Here is a 22,120-nt window from a genome sequence, read left to right as displayed (position 1 = left end):
GGGGGGTATAGAGTCCCTGTTTCGTGCGAGGATGCGGAGATTTAGCAGCTTATCCCGTGCCGGGCGCCGTGCAGTTGAGCTATGCCCGCCGCTTGCGACCATCGTAGAGCCCCTGTTTAGCGTGGCTTTGTGCTTGGGCCTCAGGAGAGTATGAGCGGAAATATGTGATAAGTGCAGCCCCAGGGCTGTTCGCGCACATCAATTGAATAGCTGCCGGGCACTTAGCACGGGAGTGACGGTTTCCTGTAACAATTGAATTGCTCCCTATGAACCCTATCCTGGCGGCATTAGATGTGGGCTGCTCCCTATGATCCCTACTGATGTACGCAGCACAAACTCAGCTCAGATTACACCTAGAATTGGACAAATTGTTCAAAACAACGCCGCCATTGAAAGATGTGCTGGTTACATGTACCCTCCCATTTACTTCCCCCTGGTTCCGTACGGCTACAGCTCACCAGTGTGACCGCAGCCCATGATGATCTGGATGTAACTCAAATGTAGGGTAACCCTGTGTCTGCCTCTAGCGTGTATTTGTTAACTCGCTGCCTTGGTCTATAACGCTTGTATCGGGGACATATTCAGAGGTTTGGGCTGGGAGATGGTGCAATGTTTCAGTCTATAATATCTGTAGAACGCAATTCAATTAGAAATGGTATGACTGGTTAATCAATGCTATATATATCTATCTAAATCTCTCTCTCTCTCTCTCTCTCTCTCTCTCTCGGGTAAGCCTATTAATGTATCAAACCTGTTTCCACGAGAGTTGCAGGGGCTCGTTATACACCTGAATTGCTAATTATTGTAATCATACGTGTTTGAGAAATGAATTGCAGCACCATTGTTGGTATTTATAATACAGTGGGGTCGATTCAATTAGGCAACAGTTGAATGTCGCCGGGAATTAGCTCCCGACGCTATTCAATTCAGCTCCAGTTAAGTCGGCGATGGCCCGTTCTTGCCGACTTAACAGGTAGTTTTGTCGGGAGAACGGGCATTCTCGGACTTAACTACCCGCGGCGATGCTGATTCCCAACAGAATCAGCATTGCGCCGGCCGCGCGGCAGCACTTTTGTCAGGTTTCTAATCTTATCCCCCGGGGATGAGAAGAATTCCCGACAATTGAGGGTCAGTCGTCGCTGTATTGAATAGCGCTGGGAGCAAACTCCCGACGCTATTCAACTGTTGCCGAATTGAATCGACCCCAGTGACTGGTAAATGGTGAAGTAGTCATTATGTTGCTTTTGGAATACAGTATATGTGCTGAGCTTCTGACCTCGTCCCATTAAATTTGGGCTTAAAATATGGAGCTATCAATGGAGGCAGAATGGACATCCATTGGATTTGTAAGGTGACAATCTAGGGGCTGATTCGTCCCCTAGTGTCTACCACTAGGGGACGCAAAATGGAGCAATTCAATTGTTGCTCGGTTATGTGCCCAGTAGCCGCAGGGGTGACTCTTCTCGCAGCAAATACAGATCTTCCATCAGTTTAGTAGAAACGTTCTGCAGATTGTTACCGTACACTAGCAATCTAGAGCTCCAGTTGATCTGTGAAATCCAACATGTTGGACAACCTGATTTACCAATCCCAGTCGATGTATTTATATTTTGAGTCTGAGTCTGCGATCTGTGAACCCCTACATTGCACATTTATACCCCTCTCAGACGTGATGGTAAATCCCAGTTTATGCACGTGAATGCGCTTCATCCCTGCATTAATGCATGTGTGGAAGGACACAACCCAGGAGTAAGTCCCTGGTCCCTGACCCTGACCCTGACCCTGCTCCCGACCAGGGACAAACAGCTGAGATCCGGGAAATTGCTGGCTGCTAGACGCGGCAAATTTCCGGGTCACATGTCTGAAAAGGGTACGATTTGCGCAGTCACCGGCAATGCACCAAATTGCTCTGTTTGCTTGCTGATGTATGGGGGACTCCAACGTCCATGTGTAAGTGATATCCGTGCTTCTGCACAGATGCTTAAGTCGCCATAGCTGAGACCTAGATAGCACTACAGCCTGGGCTATTAAGGTGGGTACACACTAGGCGATGTGTTCTGTGAGTGACGTCGCCCATTGTTTCCCCCTCCTGGGCCGGGCAGTCGGCGGCCGTGCATACACCCTGAGCGATACAACGACCATATCGCTCAGTGATGTCACGCCGCGGCAGGGCAGTTCTTGGATGAGCTGCATGCACGGCCGACAGCAGGGGTCGTTAACGACCCACTGTGACGCATGTCGTTTGTCGCCTGCATGCACACTTTCCGAGAAAGTAAACAATGTCGCTCAGGAAGGGTGAAAATGAGCGACGTGGTTGACTTTCTCAGCAAGTGTGCATGCACCGTTAGTGTGCCTTGAGGACTGCGCTTGGAACGCCTGCTGCACACCGTACACATTTCCTAGGCTTAGTCACCAGGGGGGCCGTTGTGATAATGTGGATGGCTGATGGGCCGTGTGAGTGTTATTATTGCACTATTGGATCATTTTATTTGAGTTTTTTCACATGTGTATGCGCAGTCCTTTGTGGCAGAGTCTTCTAACCTCTGTCCTTAAGGCACACTGTACAGTCCAAGCTGTAAGGATAGATCTGCTTGAGCACAGCTGACTTAATAGCTTTGCTATTTTTATTTAACCACCTGTGCTCAAGCACGGAGATTACTAATTCCTGGACTGTTGGTGTGCTTTTGAGGAATGGCTGCTTTGTGGTGTAGTTGGACTGCATAGAACAGAGGTTCACAAACTCAGGCCTCAAGACACACCACGGTCCAGGGTTTAGGTATAGACATGGCTCGGCACAGACAGTTAAATCAAATTGACCAATACTAATTAAGTCACCTGTGGCCAAGCATGGATATACTTAAAGCCTGAACCATTAGGCTGCCTTGAGGACTGTGTTTGGGAAGCAGAGATATTACTGATGTGCCTTCTTACACGATAGGGGGGTCTCTATCCTGTGGAGGGCCCCTCCGCGTCGCTCCTATGTGAACCTACGAGAGTGCTTTATATGCAAATAGACTAGACTGTTCTGTTTGTTCTTTGTCTTGTGACATTATGTGCTGAGAGATCCTCAATGAATTTCAAGAAGCACACAGCAGACTGCTGCTTTTTTTGTGTGTTGTGTATAGTTTATCTGTTTCCATTATAGAGTACTGAGCTTGGAAGCCTTCATTGTCCCCCTATGGGTGAAACAGGGGACCATGTAATATGGAGTATTACCAGCTGGTGGCGCTGTGTCCTTACTAGCTCCTTACTGTGATCCTGCAGGGAGAGTTGGGCTGGCCTGTCTGCTCAGTATTGTCCATCTGCCACTAAATTTAAGATGACCCTCTTAGTAATGGGGTAAATAAGTGGTTTCTGTGCAGTAGCAGATCCCGCAGGAGGGATGTGCAGCAGGCAGTGTGGTGATCTGCACTGGATAGACTTGCAGCAGGCAGTGTGGTGATCTGCACTGGATAGACTTGCAGCAGGCAGTGTGGGGATCTGCACTGGATAGACTTGCAGCAGGCAGTGTGGGGATCTGCACTGGATAGACTTGCAGCAGGCAGTGTGGGGATCTGCACGGGATAGACTTGCAGCAGGCAGTGTGGTGTTCTGCACTGGATAGACTTGCAGCAGGCAGTGTGGGGATCTGCACTGGATAGACTTGCAGCAGGCAGTGTGGGGATCTGCACTGGATAGACTTGCAGCAGGCAGTGTGGAGATATGCACTGGATAGACTTGCAGCAGGCAGTGTGGGGTTCTGCACTGGATAGACTTGCAGCAGGCAGTGTGGGGTTCTGCACTGGATAGACTTGCAGCAGGCAGTGTGGGGATCTGCACGGGATAGACTTGCAGCAGGCAGTGTGGGGATCTGCACTGGATAGACTTGCAGCAGGCAGTGTGGGGATCTGCACGGGATAGACTTGCAGCAGGCAGTGTGGGGATCTGCACGGGATAGACTTGCAGCAGGCAGTGTGGGGATCTGCACGGGATAGACTTGCAGCAGGCAGTGTGGGGATCTGCACTGGATAGACTTGCAGCAGGCAGTGAGGGGATCTGCACTGGATAGACTTGCAGCAGGCAGTGTGGGGATCTGCACGGGATAGACTTGCAGCAGGCAGTGTGGGGATCTGCACGGGATAGACTTGCAGCAGGCAGTGTGGGGATCTGCACGGGATAGACTTGCAGCAGGCAGTGTGGGGATCTGCACTGGATAGACTTGCAGCAGGCAGTGAGGGGATCTGCACTGGATAGACTTGCAGCAGGCAGTGTGGGGATCTGCACGGGATAGACTTGCAGCAGGCAGTGTGGGGATCTGCACGGGATAGACTTGCAGCAGGCAGTGTGGGGATCTGCACGGGATAGACTTGCAGCAGGCAGTGTGGGGATCTGCACGGGATAGACTTGCAGCAGGCAGTGTGGGGATCTGCACGGGATAGACTTGCAGCAGGCAGTGTGGGGATCTGCACTGGATAGACTTGCAGCAGGCAGTGAGGGGATCTGCACTGGATAGACTTGCAGCAGGCAGTGTGGGGATCTGCACGGGATAGACTTGCAGCAGGCAGTGTGGGGATCTGCACGGGATAGACTTGCAGCAGGCAGTGTGGGGATCTGCACGGGATAGCATTGCAGCAGGCAGTGTGGAGATATGCACTGGATAGACTTGCAGCAGGCAGTGTGGGGATATGCACTGGATAGACTTGCAGCAGGCAGTGTGGGGATCTGCACTGGATAGCATTGCAGCAGGCAGTGTGGGGATCTGCACTGGATAGCATTGCAGCAGGCAGTGTGGGGATCTGCACAGGATAGACTTGCAGCAGGCAGTGTGGGGATCTGCACTGGATAGACTTGCAGCAGGCAGTGTGGGGATCTGCACTGGATAGACTTGCAGCAGGCAGTGTGGGGATCTGCACTGGATAGACTTGCAGCAGGCAGTGTGGGGATCTGCACTGGATAGACTTGCAGCAGGCAGTGTGGGGATCTGCACGGGATAGACTTGCAGCAGGCAGTGTGGGGATCTGCACTGGATAGACTCGCATGTTGCATTGTGTAGCGTCTTTATTTTTGTGGTATTTTGATATAAAGTGCGTGCACTGGAGGGTCATTTGCTGTCCATGCGCTTGAGGTTTCGTGTTGGTGCTACTTAGTAATCGGGTGTTTCCAACCCCGGCACCCTCTTGGAAAGATGGAGCCTGCACATGGGCTCCTATCAGACTCTCCACACGTATGCGGCGGCGCTGCATCCACCGGACTTAACCATGCTGCCGTTCATGCTTGAGTACAGGTGTCTTAATTAGTACCTCAGTTATTTTGGTTTAACCATCTGTGCTGAAGCCTGGATATCACTAAAACCTGCCCTGTTGTGCCTTGAGGACTGAGGTTGGGAATTCCTGGAGTAGATTGTCTGTACAGATGAATGATTTTAGACGCTTTCAGGAGGTTAATGCATAGAGTGAGCTCTGTGCTAGGAAATCTTCCCCGTCTTCAGGTGATATGCTGAGACTTTGACTGGCGGCCATGTTTAGCTAACCACCGGGCAGATTTGGAAAAGGAGATAGCGATTTGTAGGACAGACACCAGATATTTGTTCCTAATAATGTACCTGCGGGCGCAGCAATGCTTATTACTAAGCCACTAGCTATAATACTAGCCCATTAATACACCTGGCTCAGTAATACCCCACTGCATCATATGGGGGTATATACCCACCCAGGAGTAGTTGCTAAATGTCTTAATACCCCTGTGGGGTTTAGCAGAGAGATCATCCCTACGGTGTAATGGATTAGCCAGTGGTTCTGTGGATGTGCGTTCACTGACCTGCTAATATCTGTAATCACTATACACAAGGATTATAGTGACTGGTGGTGCAGTGACTGCTGGGATGTATGCAGATCTGGGCACAAAGCTAGCACCATGGCACATCCTTCTGCACTGCAGGGGACAGGTGTAAAATGTGGGTAATTTGCAGTCCTTATTATATTTCACCTTAGAGGATTATATTTCAGGACCTACCAATGATCATAGGCTAATAATTCCTAATTAGCAAACTATGGGGTCGATTCAATTCGGCAACAGTTGAATAGCGACGAGAATTAGCTCCCGACGCTATTCAATTCAGCTCCAGTTAAGTCGGCGATGGCCCGTTCTCTCCGACTTAACAGGTAGTTTTGTCGGGAGAACGGACATTCTCCAACTTAACTACCCGCGGCGATGCTGATTCCGGACAGAATCAGCCTCGCGCCGGCCGCGCGGCAGCACTTTTGTTGGGTTTCTTCTCTCATCCCCCGGGGATGAGAGAATTCCCGACAATTGAGGGTCACTCGTCGCTGTATTGAATAGCGCCGTGAGCAAAATCTCGGCGACTTCAACTGTCGGAGAATAGAATTGACCCCTAGGACTAGTACCCTCAGTGATATGTCTGCAGTAACTGAGTGATGCCCATTGCAGGTCCCAGCTACACGGTCTCCGTGGTGTAAATGACTGAATAACATGCCGAGACCCTCTCTGAGGTGTATATAAATAGATCTTCATTAGGCCTGAGGCATTTGCCCAAGTTCCAAGCCTGTGGTAGAGGGTGTTCAGGTAGAATTGGGTTGTGGGTAAAGGCTTTGCCCTTTCCATACCCAAAGTGACACCCTGCGCATTATCCCAATCCTAGAAAGACATGATGAGCAGAGGTCAGGATTGGGGTCACAGCTATTATCCGTGCCCCATCCCGGACTAGAGATGAGATTTGCAGTGGCTGCTAGGTGCATAGGGTATTTACTAATGGAAAATTAGAGCAGTATCTGACCGCATCCCATCTGACCTACTATGGCCTGACCCCACAGCGTCTGGGAGACCTCTCATGGGTGAGCCCTGGGGCAGCGGAGGCTGCATTTGTTCCTCAGTGTTGTGTTACAAGGGATCTGCATGCAGTCTGGGCGGCTTTAATGTCGGTCCTCCCTGTTGGAAACGTCTATAAAATGTAACTGCTGCAAGCCTGTCGGTGCAGGGGTTAATCACTGGTGTGTGTGAGGACTCCCCTCCCTCAGCCACCACCTCCCAGGCCCCACCAAAAATCCCAGATGCAATGTCTGCTCAGGCTCATTGTGTAGCATCTCGCTGCTGTGCAACCAAACTCTGCCCCCCCCCTTCCCAGCCACATAACCGCGACGTCACAGCCCCAGAGCATGCTGGGATATTTGGCATGCAAATACAAGCTGGCCTGCCATGGCAGCCGTCCTCTTCTCCTCCCCAGGCTGCAGCTCTCGCCTTTGAAGTGGATTGAACTTTGTAAAGTTATTTTCGTCCCCCTGGTGATCTGTGGGTCCTGCAGGAGCTGGAGGCCACTGCCCCCCGGTGCATGGGTAAAGTTGCCCCCAATGTGAGTAGCTGTGGTCTTGGGGAGACGCTGGTTGCGTTCCATTCGCACAAGATCAGCTGCATCCTCTGGCTGGCGGGGTTTGGGGGGTACAGTTGGCTCTCAGGGCAGCGATCTGTGCTGGGTGACGTTTTGTGTACAGCTGCAGTTCCACTTTGTTGACTGGGCCAGCTTGCTGAGTGTGTGCAGCGTGTGAGTTACTGTGTGCAGGGCCCGGCTGCCCCCCGTGTTTCTGCAGAGTGCGGGTGATGTGCACACCTGATACCTGCTGCTGTCTGTGTGCAGGCGTCCTGTTGGCGGGCAGAGTTCCTGGAAAGGACCACGGGGTTCTCTGGTGGTGCCGGGGTTAATGCTGCTTATCGTGGCTCTAGATGAACTTTGTTTAAAGGGTTCTTGGACTTGTGCCAGCAGAGAGCTTTCTCCTTGCGGAATATGGCTATAAGCTGTTCCTGCTGGGAGGAGAACCCTGCACTACATGGGGGTATGAGACAAAGATGTGTAGGAGCCCCCCCCCCTCCCCCCCCCATTGTGGTGCACCCTGGGGGGGCTGCTTCCTCACAGACCTCACATAAGATGTGGCCTCTGGAGCTCCGTGACTGTGTGGAGGTTATACCTGTCTGTAACGGAGTCCATTGTCTTGTTGCTTTAATTATAAATATAACATATATACAGGGGAGGTCACGCAAACCCCACACACTGACCACTGAGCTGGAACATCTGACCCCAGCCGTATGCTCAGTAAATGTGATGTTTCTGTAGTTTGCATGTAAGCGGCCTCTGTAGAGATGTTCCCGGGAAGAGAGTGATATTGAAGTACCGGTGTGTGATAACGTGGTCGCTGATGTTACACGTGACAATACCCTGGCGTTCTAGAAGGACCTGATGCCAAACCTTGTTCAGCTGTGATCTGTGAGTGAGGGGGAAGTGTAGCAAATCAATGTAACGTCTAATCCAGCTCATGTCATGCGTCTCTTCCATCGCTACCTGTAACGTTCTAATGGTGCCCATACACTTGTGAGATAATCTGTGCTAAGCTTCCATTTCAACCGCATCTGGGGGATATCCAATTAGCCTCGGTTTTTTTACCGGGGCTAATTGTCCCGCCGGGGGCTATCTAATTAGCCCCGATAAGCCGCGGCAGAATCCCAGGAAACAGGCCCGATTTCGGACAGAACCTGTGTGTTTTCGGGGGTAAGGTGGGGGGGGGGGGGGGGGGGGGGGTTACACGCTAATCGACAGGATAGTCTGTAAAGAATTTTTTTTTAATAAATCGGTGAAACATCGGGAAAAAGTCCGATAAACGTCCGAAAACGGGCGTTTATCGCACCCGATGTTTTAACGGGAATAATTTAACGGGGATAATTTGATATCCCCCTGTGAGAGAAATGGAAGGATTGTGTGCACATTTTAGGTACCTTGCGACGCAATGCTCCCACTCGGCGGTGACGTGCCCACCACGTGATTACCATGTGCATGATCAGATGGTAATCACTTTGGCAGTTCAGGTGCGAGTTCATCACACCTGAACTGCCGGTGCGATGCCCCACGATGTTGCGGGGCATCGCACAAGTGTGTGGGCACCATTACTTTCATGTAACGTTTCCATGGTCTGTTCTTTGTCTCTGGAACCCGATTTGTGGCTTTTATACATCTGTAGCAGAAACGCAGCGCATTGCCCGCTCTGTATATACTGCACCTTCTGCGACCAGCTGCTGTTACGTATACCGTAGATTGGCTGCGTTGATGCTGTACACTCCGGGTAGGGGTACGTAGGACTGCTGATCTCTCATGTTCCTGAGCGAGCTGCCTATTTCCCCAATAACTAACACCGTAGCTACTTTATATTAGCCATTGTAGCCTATAGTCTACACTTCACATAAATTAATATAAAATAAAAACATTCTTTCTCTGACGTCCTAGTGGATACTGGGAACTCCGTAAGGACCATGGGGAATAGACGGGCTCCGCATGAGACTGGGCACTATAAAAGAAAGATTAGGTACTATCTGGTGTGCACTGGCTCCTCCCTCTATGCCCCTCCTCCAGACCTCAGTTAGAATCTTGTGCCCGGCTGAGCTGGATGCACACTAGGGGCTCTCCTGAGCTCCTAGAAAGAAAGTATATTTTAGTTTTTTTATTTTACAGTGAGACCTGCTGGCAACAGGCTCACTGCAGCGAGGGACTAAGGGGAGAAGAAGCGAACCTACCTGCTTGCAGCTAGCTTGGGCTTCTTAGGCTACTGGACACCATTAGCTCCAGAGGGATCGACCGCAGGACCCGTCCTTGGTGTTCGTTCCCGGAGCCGCGCCGCCGTCCCCCTTACAGAGCCAGAAGCTAGAAGAGGTCCGGCAAAATCGGCGGCAGAAGACTTCAGTCTTCACCAAGGTAGCGCACAGCACTGCAGCTGCGCGCCATTGCTCCTCTTGTACACCTCACACTCCGGTCACTGATGGGTGCAGGGCGCTGGGGGGGGGGGGGGGGGGGCGCCCTGAGCAGCAATAATTAGACCTTGGCTGGCAAAATAATCACAATATATAGCCCCAGAGGCTATATATGTGATAAATACCCCTGCCAGATTCCATAAAAAAGCGGGAGAAAAGTCCGCCGAAAAAGGGGCGGAGCTATCTCCCTCAGCACACTGGCGCCATTTCTCCCTCACAGCTCCGCTGGAAGGAAGCTCCCTGGCTCTCCCCTGCAGTCTGCACTACAGAAGGGTAAAAAAGAGAGGGGGGGCACTAAATTTAGGCGCAGTATATAATTTATAGCAGCTATAAGGGGATATAATTCAGTTAGTCCCTGTATTATATAGCGCTCTGGTGTGTGCTGGCATACTCTCTCTCTGTCTCCCCAAAGGGCTTTTTGTGGGGTCCTGTCCTCTGTCAGAGCATTCCCTGTGTGTGTGCGGTGTGTCGGTACGGCTGTGTCGACATGTTTGATGAGGAGGCTTATGTGGAGGCAGAGCAGATGCCTATAAATGTGATGTCACCCCCTGCGGGGCAGACACCTGAGTGGATGGACTTATGGAAGGAATTACGTGCAAGTGTCGACTCCTTACATAAAAAAATTTGACGACATGCCAAATGCGGGACAGCCGGCTTCTCAGCTCGTGCCTGCCCAGACGACTCAAAGGCCATCAGGGGCTCTAAAGCGCCCGCTACCTCAGATGGCAGACACAGATGTCGACACGGATACTGATACCAGTGTCGACGACGAAGAGTCTAATTTAATGTCCACTAGGGCCATTCGTTGCATGATTGAGGCAATGAAAGAGGTATTACACATTTCTGATATAAACCCAGGTACCTCAAAAAAGGGTATTATGTTTGGGGAGAAAAAACTACCAATAGTTTCTCTAACGTCCTAGTGGATGCTGGGGACTCCGAAAGGACCATGGGGAATAGCGGCTCCGCAGGAGACTGGGCACAAAAGTAAAAGCTTTAGGACTACCTGGTGTGCACTGGCTCCTCCCCCTATGACCCTCCTCCAAGCCTCAGTTAGATTTTTGTGCCCGAACGAGAAGGGTGCATACTAAGGGGCTCTCCTGAGCTGCTTAGAGTAAAAGTTTAAAGTAGGTTTTTTTTTTTCAGTGAGACCTGCTGGCAACAGGCTCACTGCACCGAGGGACTAAGGGGAGAAGAAGCGAACTCGCCTGCGTGCAGTGTGGATTGGGCTTCTTAGGCTACTGGACATTAGCTCCAGAGGGACGATCACAGGCCCAGCCATGGATGGGTCCCAGAGCCGCGCCGCCGGCCCCCTTACAGAGCCAGAAGACTGAAGAGGTCCGGAAAATCGGCGGCAGAAGACGTCCTGTCTTCAATAAGGTAGCGCACAGCACCGCAGCTGTGCGCCATTGCTCTCAGCACACTTCACACTCCGGTCACTGAGGGTGCAGGGCGCTGGGGGGGGCGCCCTGAGACGCAATAAAAATACCTTTTTTGGCAAAAAAATACATCACATATAGCTCCTGGGCTATATGGATGCATTTAACCCCTGCCAATTTTTCCATAAAAAAGCGGGAGAAAGGCTCCGCCCCCTTCTCGGCGGCCTATCTCCTCAGCACACTGGCGCCATTTTTTCCTCACAGCTCCGTTGGAGGAAGGCTCCCTGACTCTCCCCTGCAGTCCTGCACTACAGAAACAGGGTAAAACAAGAGAGGGGGGGCACTAATTTGGCAGATAAATATATACAGCAGCTATATCAGGGAAAAACACTTATATAAGGTTATCCCTATATATATATATATATATATAGCGCTCTGGTGTGTGCTGGCAAACTCTCCCTCTGTCTCCCCAAAGGGCTAGTGGGGTCCTGTCCTCTATCAGAGCATTCCCTGTGTGTGTGCTGTGTCGGCACGTTGTGTCGACATGTATGAGGAGGAAAATGGTGTGGAGGCGGAGCAATTGCCTGTGTTAGTGATGTCACCCCCTAGGGAGTCGACACCTGACTGGATGGTCTTATGGAAAGAATTACGTGATAGTGTCAGCACTTTACAAAAGACTGTTGACATGAGACAGCCGGCAAATCAGTTAATACCTGTACAGGCGTCTCAAACACCGTCAGGGGCTATAAAACGCCCGTTACCTCAGGTCGATACAGACACGGACACGGACACTGACACGGACACTGACTCCAGTGTCGACGGTGAGGAAACAAACGTATTTCCCAGTAGGGCCACACGTTACATGATCACGGCAATGAAGGAGGTTTTGAACATTTCTGATACTACAAGTACCACAAAAAAGGGTATTATGTGGGGTGTGAAAAAACTACCCGTAGTTTTTCCTGAATCAGATGAATTAAATGAGGTGTGTGATGAAGCGTGGGTTTCCCCCGATAAAAAACTGCTAATTTCTAAAAAATTATTGGCATTATACCCTTTCCCGCCAGAGGTTAGGGCACGTTGGGAAACACCCCCTAGGGTAGATAAGGCGCTCACACGCTTATCAAAACAAGTGGCGTTACCGTCTCCTGATACGGCCGCCCTCAAGGAACCAGCTGATAGGAAGCTGGAAAATATCCTAAAAAGTATATACACACATACTGGTATTATACTGCGACCAGCAATCGCCTCAGCCTGGATGTGCAGTGCTGGGGTGGCTTGGTCGGATTCCCTGACTGAAAATATTGATACCCTGGACAGGGACAATATATTATTGACTATAGAGCATTTAAAGGATGCATTTCTATATATGCGTGATGCACAGAGGGATATTTGCACTCTGGCATCAAGAGTAAGTGCGATGTCCATTTCTGCCAGAAGAGGGTTATGGACGCGACAGTGGTCAGGTGATGCGGATTCCAAACGGCATATGGAAGTATTGCCGTATAAAGGGGAGGAGTTATTTGGGGTCGGTCTATCGGACCTGGTGGCCACGGCAACGGCTGGGAAATCCACCTTTTTACCCCAGGTCACCTCTCAGCAGAAAAAGATACCGTCTTTTCAGGCTCAGTCCTTTCGTCCCCATAAGGGCAAGCGGGCAAAAGGCCACTCATATCTGCCCCGGGGCAGAGGAAGGGGAAAAAGACTGCAGCAGACAGCCTCTTCCCAGGAACAGAAGCCCTCCCCCGCTTCTGCCAAGTCCTCAGCATGACGCTGGGGCCTTACAAGCGGACTCAGGCACGGTGGGGGCCCGTCTCAAGAATTTCAGCGCGCAGTGGGCTCACTCGCAAGGGACCCCTGGATCCTGCAGGTAGTATCTCAGGGGTACAAATTGGAATTCGAGACGTCTCCCCCTCGCCGGTTCCTGAAGTCTGCTTTACCAACGTCTCCCCCCGACAGGGAGGCGGTATTGGAAGCCATTCACAAGCTGTATTCCCAGCAGGGGATAATCAAGGTACCCCTCCTACAACAGGGAAAGGGGTATTATTCCACGCTGTTTGTGGTACCGAAGCCGGACGGCTCGGTGAGACCCATTTTAAATCTGAAATCCTTGAACACTTACATAAAAAGGTTCAAGTTCAAGATGGAGTCACTCAGAGCAGTGATAGCGAACCTGGAAGAAGGGGACTATATGGTGTCTCTGGACATCAAGGATGCTTACCTCCATGTCCCAATTTGCCCTTCTCACCAAGGGTACCTCAGGTTTGTGGTACAGAACTGTCACTATCAGTTTCAGACGCTGCCGTTTGGATTGTCCACGGCACCCCGGGTCTTTACCAAGGTAATGGCCGAAATGATGATTCTTCTTCGAAGAAAAGGCGTCTTAATTATCCCTTACTTTTGGACGATCTCCTGATAAGGGCAAGGTCCAGAGAACAGTTAGAGGTCGGAGTAGCACTATCTCAAGTAGTACTACGACAGCACGGATGGATTCTAAATATTCCAAAATCGCAGCTGATTCCGACGACACGTCTGCTGTTCCTAGGGATGATTCTGGACACAGTACAGAAAAAGGTGTTTCTCCCGGAGGAGAAAGCCAGGGAGTTATCCGACCTAGTCAGGAACCTCCTAAGACCAGGCCAAGTGTCAGTGCATCAATGCACAAGGGTCCTGGGAAAGATGGTGGCTTCTTACGAAGCGATTCCATTCGGCAGATTCCACGCAAGAACTTTTCAGTGGGATCTGCTGGACAAATGGTCCGGACCGCATCTTCAAATGCATCAGCGGATAACCCTGTCTCCAAGGACAAGGGTATCTCTCCTGTGGTGGTTACAGAGTGCTCATCTCCTAGAGGGCCGCAGATTCGGCATTCAGGATTGGGTCCTGGTGACCACGGATGCCAGCCTGAGAGGCTGGGGAGCAGTCACACAGGGAAAAAATTTCCAGGGCTTGTGGTCAAGCATGGAAACGTCACTTCATATAAATATCCTGGAACTAAGGGCCATTTACAATGCCCTAAGTCAGGCAAGGCCTCTGCTTCAGGGTCAGCCGGTGTTGATCCAGTCGGACAACATCACGGCAGTCGCCCACGTAAACAGACAGGGCGGCACAAGAAGCAGGAGGGCAATGACGGAAGTTGCAAGGATTCTTCGCTGGGCGGAAAATCATGTGATAGCACTGTCAGCAGTGTTCATTCCGGGAGTGGACAACTGGGAAGCAGACTTCCTCAGCAGACACGATCTTCACCCAGAAGTCTTCCACATGATTGTGAACCGTTGGGAAAAACCAAAGGTGGACATGATGGCGTCCCGCCTCAACAAAAAACTGGACAGATATTGCGCCAGGTCAAGGGACCCTCAGGCAATAGCTGTGGACGCTCTGGTAACACCGTGGGTGTACCAGTCAGTATATGTGTTCCCTCCTCTGCCTCTCATACCCAAGGTACTGAGAATCATAAGAAGGAGAGGTGTAAAGACTATACTCGTGGCTCCGGATTGGCCAAGAAGGACTTGGTACCCGGAAATTCAAGAGATGCTCACGGAAGACCCGTGGCCTCTACCTCTAAGAAAGGACCTGCTCCAGCAGGGACCATGTCTGTTCCAAGACTTACCGCGGCTGCGTTTGACGACATGGCGGTTGAACGCCGGATTCTGAAGGAAAAAGGCATTCCAGATGAAGTCATCCCTACCCTGATAAAAGCCAGGAAGGATGTAACTGTGCAACATTATCACCGTATTTGGCGTAAATATGTTGCGTGGTGTGAGGCCAGGAAGGCCCCTACAGAGGAATTTCAACTGGGTCGATTCCTGCATTTCCTGCAAACAGGACTGTCTATGGGCCTCAAATTAGGGTCCATTAAGGTTCAAATTTCGGCCCTGTCAATATTCTTCCAAAAAGAACTGGCTTCTGTTCCTGAAGTTCAGACGTTTGTCAAGGGGGTACTGCATATACAGCCTCCTTTTGTGCCTCCAGTGGCACCTTGGGATCTCAATGTAGTTTTGGGATTCCTAAAATCACATTGGTTTGAACCACTCACCACTGTGGACTTAAAATATCTCACATGGAAAGTGGTAATGCTGTTAGCCCTGGCTTCAGCCAGGCGTGTATCAGAATTGGCGGCTTTATCCTATAAAAGCCCTTACCTAATTTTTCATACGGACAGGGCAGAATTGAGGACTCGTCCTCAATTTCTCCCGAAGGTGGTTTCAGCTTTTCACTTAAACCAGCCTATTGTGGTGCCTGCGGCTACTAGGGACTTGGAGGATTCCAAGTTGCTGGACGTAGTCAGGGCCCTGAAAATATGTTTCCAGGACGGCTGGAGTCAGAAAATCTGACTCGCTGTTTATCCTGTATGCACCCAACAAGCTGGGTGCTCCTGCTTCTAAGCAGACGATTGCTCGTTGGATTTGTAGTACAATTCAGCTTGCACATTCTGTGGCAGGCCTGCCACAGCCAAAATCTGTAAAAGCCCATTCCACACGGAAAGTGGGCTCATCTTGGGCGGCTGCCCAAGGGGTCTCGGCTTTACAACTTTGCCGAGCAGCTACTTGGTCAGGGGCAAATACGTTTGCAAAATTCTACAAATTTGATACCCTGGCTGAGGAGGACCTGGAGTTCTCTCATTCGGTGCTGCAGAGTCATCTGCACTCTCCCGCCCGTTTGGGAGCTTTGGTATAATCCCCATGGTCCTTTCGGAGTCCCCAGCATCCACTAGGACGTTAGAGAAAATAAGAATTTACTTACCGATAATTCTATTTCTCGTAGTCCGTAGTGGATGCTGGGCGCCCATCCCAAGTGCGGATTGTCTGCAATACTTGTACATAGTTATTGTTACAAAAATCGGGTTATTGTTGTGAGCCATCTTTTCAGAGGCTCCTCTGTTATCATGCTGTTAACTGGGTTCAAATCACAAGTTGTACGGTGTGATTGGTGTGGCTGGTATGAGTCTTACCCGGGATTCAAAATCCTTCCTTATTGTGTACGCTCGTCCGGGCACAGTATCCTAACTGAGGCTTGGAGGAGGGTCATAGGGGGAGGAGCCAGTGCACACCAGGTAGTCCTAAAGCTTTTACTTTTGTGCCCAGTCTCCTGCGGAGCCGCTATTCCCCATGGTCCTTTCGGAGTCCCCAGCATCCACTACGGACTATGAGAAATAGAATTATCGGTAAGTAAATTCTTATTTTTTCCTCCATCTGAAGAATTAAATGAAGTGTGTGAAGAAGCGTGGGCTTCCCCCGATAAAAAATTGGTAATTTCTAAAAAGTTACTAATGGCGTTCCCTTTCTCGCCAGAGGATAGGTCACGTTGGGAAACACCCCCTAGGGTGGATAAAGCGCTCACACGCTTGTCAAAAAAGGTGGCACTACAGTCTCCGGATACGGCCGCCCTAAAGGAGCCTGCTGATGGAAAGCAGGAGGCGATCCTGAAGTCTGTATATACACACTCAGGCATTATACTGAGACCAGCGATTGCTTCAGCATGGATGTGCAGTGCTGCAGCTGCGTGGTCAGATTCCCTGTCGGAAAATATTGACACCCTAGACAGGGACACTATTCTGCTAACCGTAGAGCATATAAAAGACTCAGTCTTATACATGAGAGATGCACAGAGGGAGATCTGCCGACTGGCATCTAAAATAAGTGCTCTGTCCATCTCTGCTAGGAGAGGCTTATGGACTCGGCAGTGGACAGGAGATGCAGATTCGAAAAGGCACATGGAAGTTTTGCCTTATAAGGGTGAGGAGTTATTCGGGGATGGTCTCTCAGACCTAGTTTCCACAGCAACAGCTGGGAAGTCAGCATTTTTGCCCCATGTCCCCTCACAGCCTAAGAAAGCGCCGTATTATCAGGTACAGTCCTTTCGACCCCAGAAAAACAGGCGGGGAAAAGGCGGGTCCTTTCTGTCCAGAGGCAGAGGTAGGGGAAAAAAGCTGCAACAAACAGCAGGTTCCCAGGAACAAAAGTCCTCCCCCGCTACTTCCATGTCCGCCGCATGACGGTGGGGCTCCACAGGCGGAGCCAGGTACGGTGGGGGGCCGCCTCAAAAATTTCAGCGATCAGTGGGCTCGCTCACAGGTGGATCCCTGGATCCTTCAAGTAGTATCTCAAGGGTACAAGCTGGAATTCGAGGCGCCTCTCCCCGCCGTTTCCTCAAATCTGCCTTGCCGACAACTCCCTCGGGCAGGGAGGCTGTGCTAGAGGCAATTCACAAGCTGTATTCCCAGCAGGTGATAGTCAAGGTGCCCCGACTTCAACAAGGACGGGGTTACTATTCCACACTGTTTGTGGTACCGAAACCGGACGGTTCGGTGAGACCCATTTTAAATTTGAAATCCTTGAACACATACATAAAAAGATTCAAGTTCAAGATGGAATCGCTCAGGGCGGTTATTGCAAGCCTGGACGAGGGGGATTACATGGTATCCCTGGACATCAAGGATGCTTACCTGCATGTCCCCATTTACCATCCTCACCAGGAGTATCTCAGATTTGTGGTACAGGATTGCCATTACCAATTCCAGACACTGCCGTTTGGACTGTCCACAGCACCGAGGGTGTTTACCAAGGTAATGGCAGAAATGATGATACTCCTTCGAAAAAAGGGAGTTTTAATTATCCCGTACTTGGACGATCTCCTTATAAAGGCCAGGTCCAAGGAGCAGTTGTTGGTCGGAGTAGCACTATCTCGGGAGGTGCTACAACAGCACGGATGGATTCTAAACATTCCAAAGTCACAGCTGGTTCCTTCCACACGCCTACTGTTCCTGGGGATGGTTCTGGACACAGAACAGAAAAAAGTGTTTCTCCCGCAGGAGAAAGCCAAGGAGCTGTCATCTCTAGTCAGAGACCTCCTGAAACCAAAACAGGTATCGGTGCATCACTGCACACGAGTCCTCGGAAAAATGGTAGCTTCATACGAAGCAATTCCATTCGGCAGGTTCCATGCAAGAACCTTTCAGTGGGACCTCTTGGACAAGTGGTCGGGATCGCATCTTCAGATGCATCGGCTGATAACCCTGTCTCCAAGGACCAGGGTGTCTCTGCTGTGGTGGCTGCAGAGTGCTCATCTTCTAGAGGGCCGCAGATTCGGCATACAGGACTGGGTCCTGGTAACCACGGATGCCAGCCTTCGAGGCTGGGGGGCAGTCACACAGGGAAGAAATTTCCAAGGACTTTGGTCAAGTCAGGAGTCGTCCCTACACATAAATATTCTGGAACTGAGGGCCATTTACAATGCCCTAAGTCAGGCAAGGCCCCTGCTTCAACACCAGCCGGTACTGATCCAATCAGACAACATCACGGCAGTCGCCCATGTAAACCGACAGGGCGGCACAAGAAGCAGGATGGCGATGGCAGAAGCCACAAGGATTCTCCGATGGGCGGAAAATCACGTCTTAGCACTGTCAGCAGTGTTCATTCCGGGAGTGGACAACTGGGACGCAGACTTCCTCAGCAGACACGACCTACACCCGGGAGAGTGGGGACTTTATCCAGAAGTCTTCCAACTGTTGGTAAACCGTTGGGAAAGGCCACAGGTGGACATGATGGCGTCCCGCCTCAACAAAAAGCTAGAGAGATATTGCGCCAGGTCAAGGGACCCTCAGGCGATAGGGTGTACCAGTCGGTTTATGTGTTCCCTCCTCTGCCTCTCATACCAAAGGTACTGAGAATAATAAGAAGGCGAGGAGTAAGAACGATACTCGTGGTTCCGGATTGGCCAAGAAGAGCTTGGTACCCAGAACTTCGAGATATGATATCAGAGGACCCAGGGCCTCTACCGCTCAGTCAGGATCTGCTGCAGCAGGGGCCCTGTCTGTTCCAAGACTTACCGCAGCTGCGTTTGACGGCATGGCGGTTGAATTCCGGATCCTAAAGGAAAAGGGCATTCCGGAGGAAGTCATTCCTACGCTGATAAAAGTTAGGAAAGAAGTAACCGCAAACCATTATCACCGTATTTGGCGAAAATATGTTGCGTGGTGTGAGGCCAGGAAGGCCCCTACTGAGGAATTTCAGCTGGGTCGTTTTCTGCACTTCCTACAGTCGGGAGTGACTATGGGCCTAAAATTGGGTTCCATTAAGGTCCAGATTTCGGCTCTGTCGATTTTCTTCCAGAAAGAACTGGCTTCACTGCCTGAAGTTCAGACATTTGTAAAGGGTGTGCTACATATTCAGCCCCCTTTTGTGCCTCCTGTGGCACCTTGGGATCTTAACGTGGTGTTGAGTTTCCTGAAATCACATTGGTTTGAGCCACTTAAAACTGTGGATCTGAAATATCTCACATGGAAAATGGTCATGTTATTGGCCTTGGCTTCGGCCAGGCGTGTGTCAGAATTGGTGGCTTTGTCATGTAAAAGCCCTTATCTGATTTTCCATATGGATAGGGCAGAATTGAGGACTCGTCCCCAGTTTCTCCCTAAGGTGGTATCATCTTTTCACTTGAACCAACCTATTGTAGTGCCTGCGGCTACTAGGGACTTGGAGGATTCCAAGTTACTGGACGTAGTCAGGGCCTTGAAAATTTATGTTTCCAGGACGGCTGGAGTCAGGAAAACTGACTCGCTTTTTATCCTGTATGCACCCAACAAACTAGGTGCTCCTGCTTCTAAGCAGACTATTGCTCGCTGGATTTGTAGCACAATTCAGCTGGTGCATTCTGCGGCTGGATTGCCGCATCCTAAATCAGTAAAAGCCCATTCCACAAGGAAAGTGGGCTCATCTTGGGCGGCTGCCCGAGGGGTCTCGGCTTTACAACTTTGCCGAGCTGCAACTTGGTCAGGGGCAAACACGTTTGCTAAATTCTACAAATTTGATACCCTGGCTGAGGAGGACCTTGAGTTCTCTCATTCGGTGCTGCAGAGTCATCCGCACTCTCCCGCCCGTTTGGGAGCTTTGGTATAATCCCCATGGTCCTTACGGAGTTCCCAGCATCCACTAGGACGTCAGAGAAAATAAGATTTTACTCACCGGTAAATCTATTTCTCGTAGTCCGTAGTGGATGCTGGGCGCCCGTCCCAAGTGCGGATTGTCTGCAATACTTGTATATAGTTATTGCCTAACTAAAGGGTTATTGTTGAGCCATCTGTTGAGAGGCTGTTATATTTCATACTGTTAACTGGGTATAGTATCACGAGTTATACGGTGTGGCTGGTATGAGTCTTACCCGGGATTCAAAATCCTTCCTTATTGTGTCAGCTCTTCCGGGCACAGTATCCTAACTGAGGTCTGGAGGAGGGGCATAGAGGGAGGAGCCAGTGCACACCAGATAGTACCTAATCTTTCTTTTAGAGTGCCCAGTCTCCTGCGGAGCCCGTCTATTCCCCATGGTCCTTACGGAGTTCCCAGCATCCACTACGGACTACGTGAAATAGATTTACCGGTGAGTAAAATCTTATTTAAATAGTGACGTTCCAATCTGTCCCTGTAGCCTGGAACCCATGACCTCGGTGCTGTGAGCCGGTAATGCTGACCACTACACCAACCGTACTGCCCTAAACTATGATGAGTAGAGGGTGTGTGCGGGGCTGTGTGCGGTCTTCCTTACATGAGTAAAGGACCATGCAGCCCCAGTAACCAGCATACACTTACCCCGGGGCTCTGCTGCACTTGTCTGGCCTAAACCAGCGTCCTGCCCAGGGTGTACCCGGAGTGGCTGATCCGGTGTCGGCATAAGTGCTGTGTGTGCGTTCTGCCGTTCAGAGCAGATTTCCAGTGTTACCAATGTATGTGATGACTTGCCGCATTACCATGCTCCTACACTTCATGTTGTAACGCAACACTGTTAAAATGGCGAAAGTAGCATTATCTATCTATCTAATCCCCCCCCCCCTATAGGGTTTTAATTTTGGAATACTTGTGAGAGTAATTGTGTCCAATGCACCGTGTAGTGTAATTACCATTTGGAGATGCTGTGATTGGCTGACTTAATGAATTACTGTGAAATTATTCAGTCTGTGGGGCTTCCTGTATCTGTACTGTGAGTTATATAGTGGAAGGAGCAGGGTCCCCAGCAGCACAGAGTATATCAGGAGATGAGTGATGTGTCAGTGAGGACAGGGCTGCATGTGACAGGGGCAGTGACATGTGAGGAGGGGAATGGAGGCAGCAGGAAGCCATAGACTGAGACTTATATAATGGAAGGAGCAGGGTCCCCAGCAGCACAGAGTATATCAGGAGATGAGTGATGTGTTGGTAAGGACATGCGCAGTGACATGATGTGAGGAGGGGAATGGAGGCAGCAGGAAGTCAGACAGTTATATAGTGGGAGGAGCAGGGTAACCAGCAGCACAGAGTATATCAGGAGATGATTGATGTGTCAGTGAGGACAGGGCTACATGTGACAGGCGCAGTGACATGATGTGAGGAGGGGAATGGAGGCAGCAGGAAGCCACAGACTGAGAGTTATATAGTGGGAGGAGCAGGGTCCCCAGCAGCACAGAGTATTTTAGGAGATGAGTGATGTTAGTGGTGATGCACTGGTGTGATGTGCTCCTTGTATGTTTACGTTCCATCCTTTTCACATGTATTGGTAGTTTCCAGGTAAAATGGAGGGGAACAGGTCGTTGGGTCGACCACTATCGGTCGACATGCAGTAGGTCGACAGGGTTGCTAGGTTGACATGAAAAAAGGTTGACATGAGTTTATTGTATAATTATTATTATTTTGTGTTGTTTTCTTCATAGAGTGACCAGGAACCCCAATTAGTGTTCCCTCACTCCGCTACTGCGGCGCTCGGAACAGGATGGTAAAGTTTGAAATATTGTGAAACTCATGTCGACCTTTTTTCATGTCGACTTATCATGCCGACCTATAGACTGTCAACCTAATGACTGTATTCCAAATGGAGATTACACTCCTAAGTGATTATTGTGATGGAATAAGGTGGAACAGAACTGAGCTCCCTGTTACTGATCCCTCATTTCTCCGTGTAATGTACAGTCTATGTATATACAGCAGAGCGGC

General features: G+C 50.4%; 1 protein-coding gene across 3 annotated transcripts in view; it reads left to right on the top strand.

Annotated features, from left to right (window-relative positions):
- Nucleotides 1-22,120, top strand: part of NUMA1 (nuclear mitotic apparatus protein 1) — a 56,326-nt gene that overhangs the window by 1,952 nt on the left and 32,254 nt on the right. Inside the window, exon 1 of one of the 3 annotated variants that reach the window (XM_063950891.1) lies at nt 7,162-7,345. The exons of the other annotated variants lie outside the window; for them this stretch is intronic. The gene's annotated coding sequence lies outside the window, so the exon portion shown is untranslated. Of the gene's footprint in view, nt 1-7,161; nt 7,346-22,120 lie in introns of those variants that run through there. 3 annotated transcript variants of the gene reach the window in all.

This window comes from Pseudophryne corroboree, chromosome 2, assembly GCF_028390025.1.
Source record: "Pseudophryne corroboree isolate aPseCor3 chromosome 2, aPseCor3.hap2, whole genome shotgun sequence".
Classification (NCBI taxonomy): Eukaryota; Metazoa; Chordata; class Amphibia; order Anura; family Myobatrachidae; genus Pseudophryne; species Pseudophryne corroboree.
The sequence above is the reverse complement of the archived record's forward strand: the minus strand, read 5'-3'. Positions and strand labels throughout refer to the sequence as shown.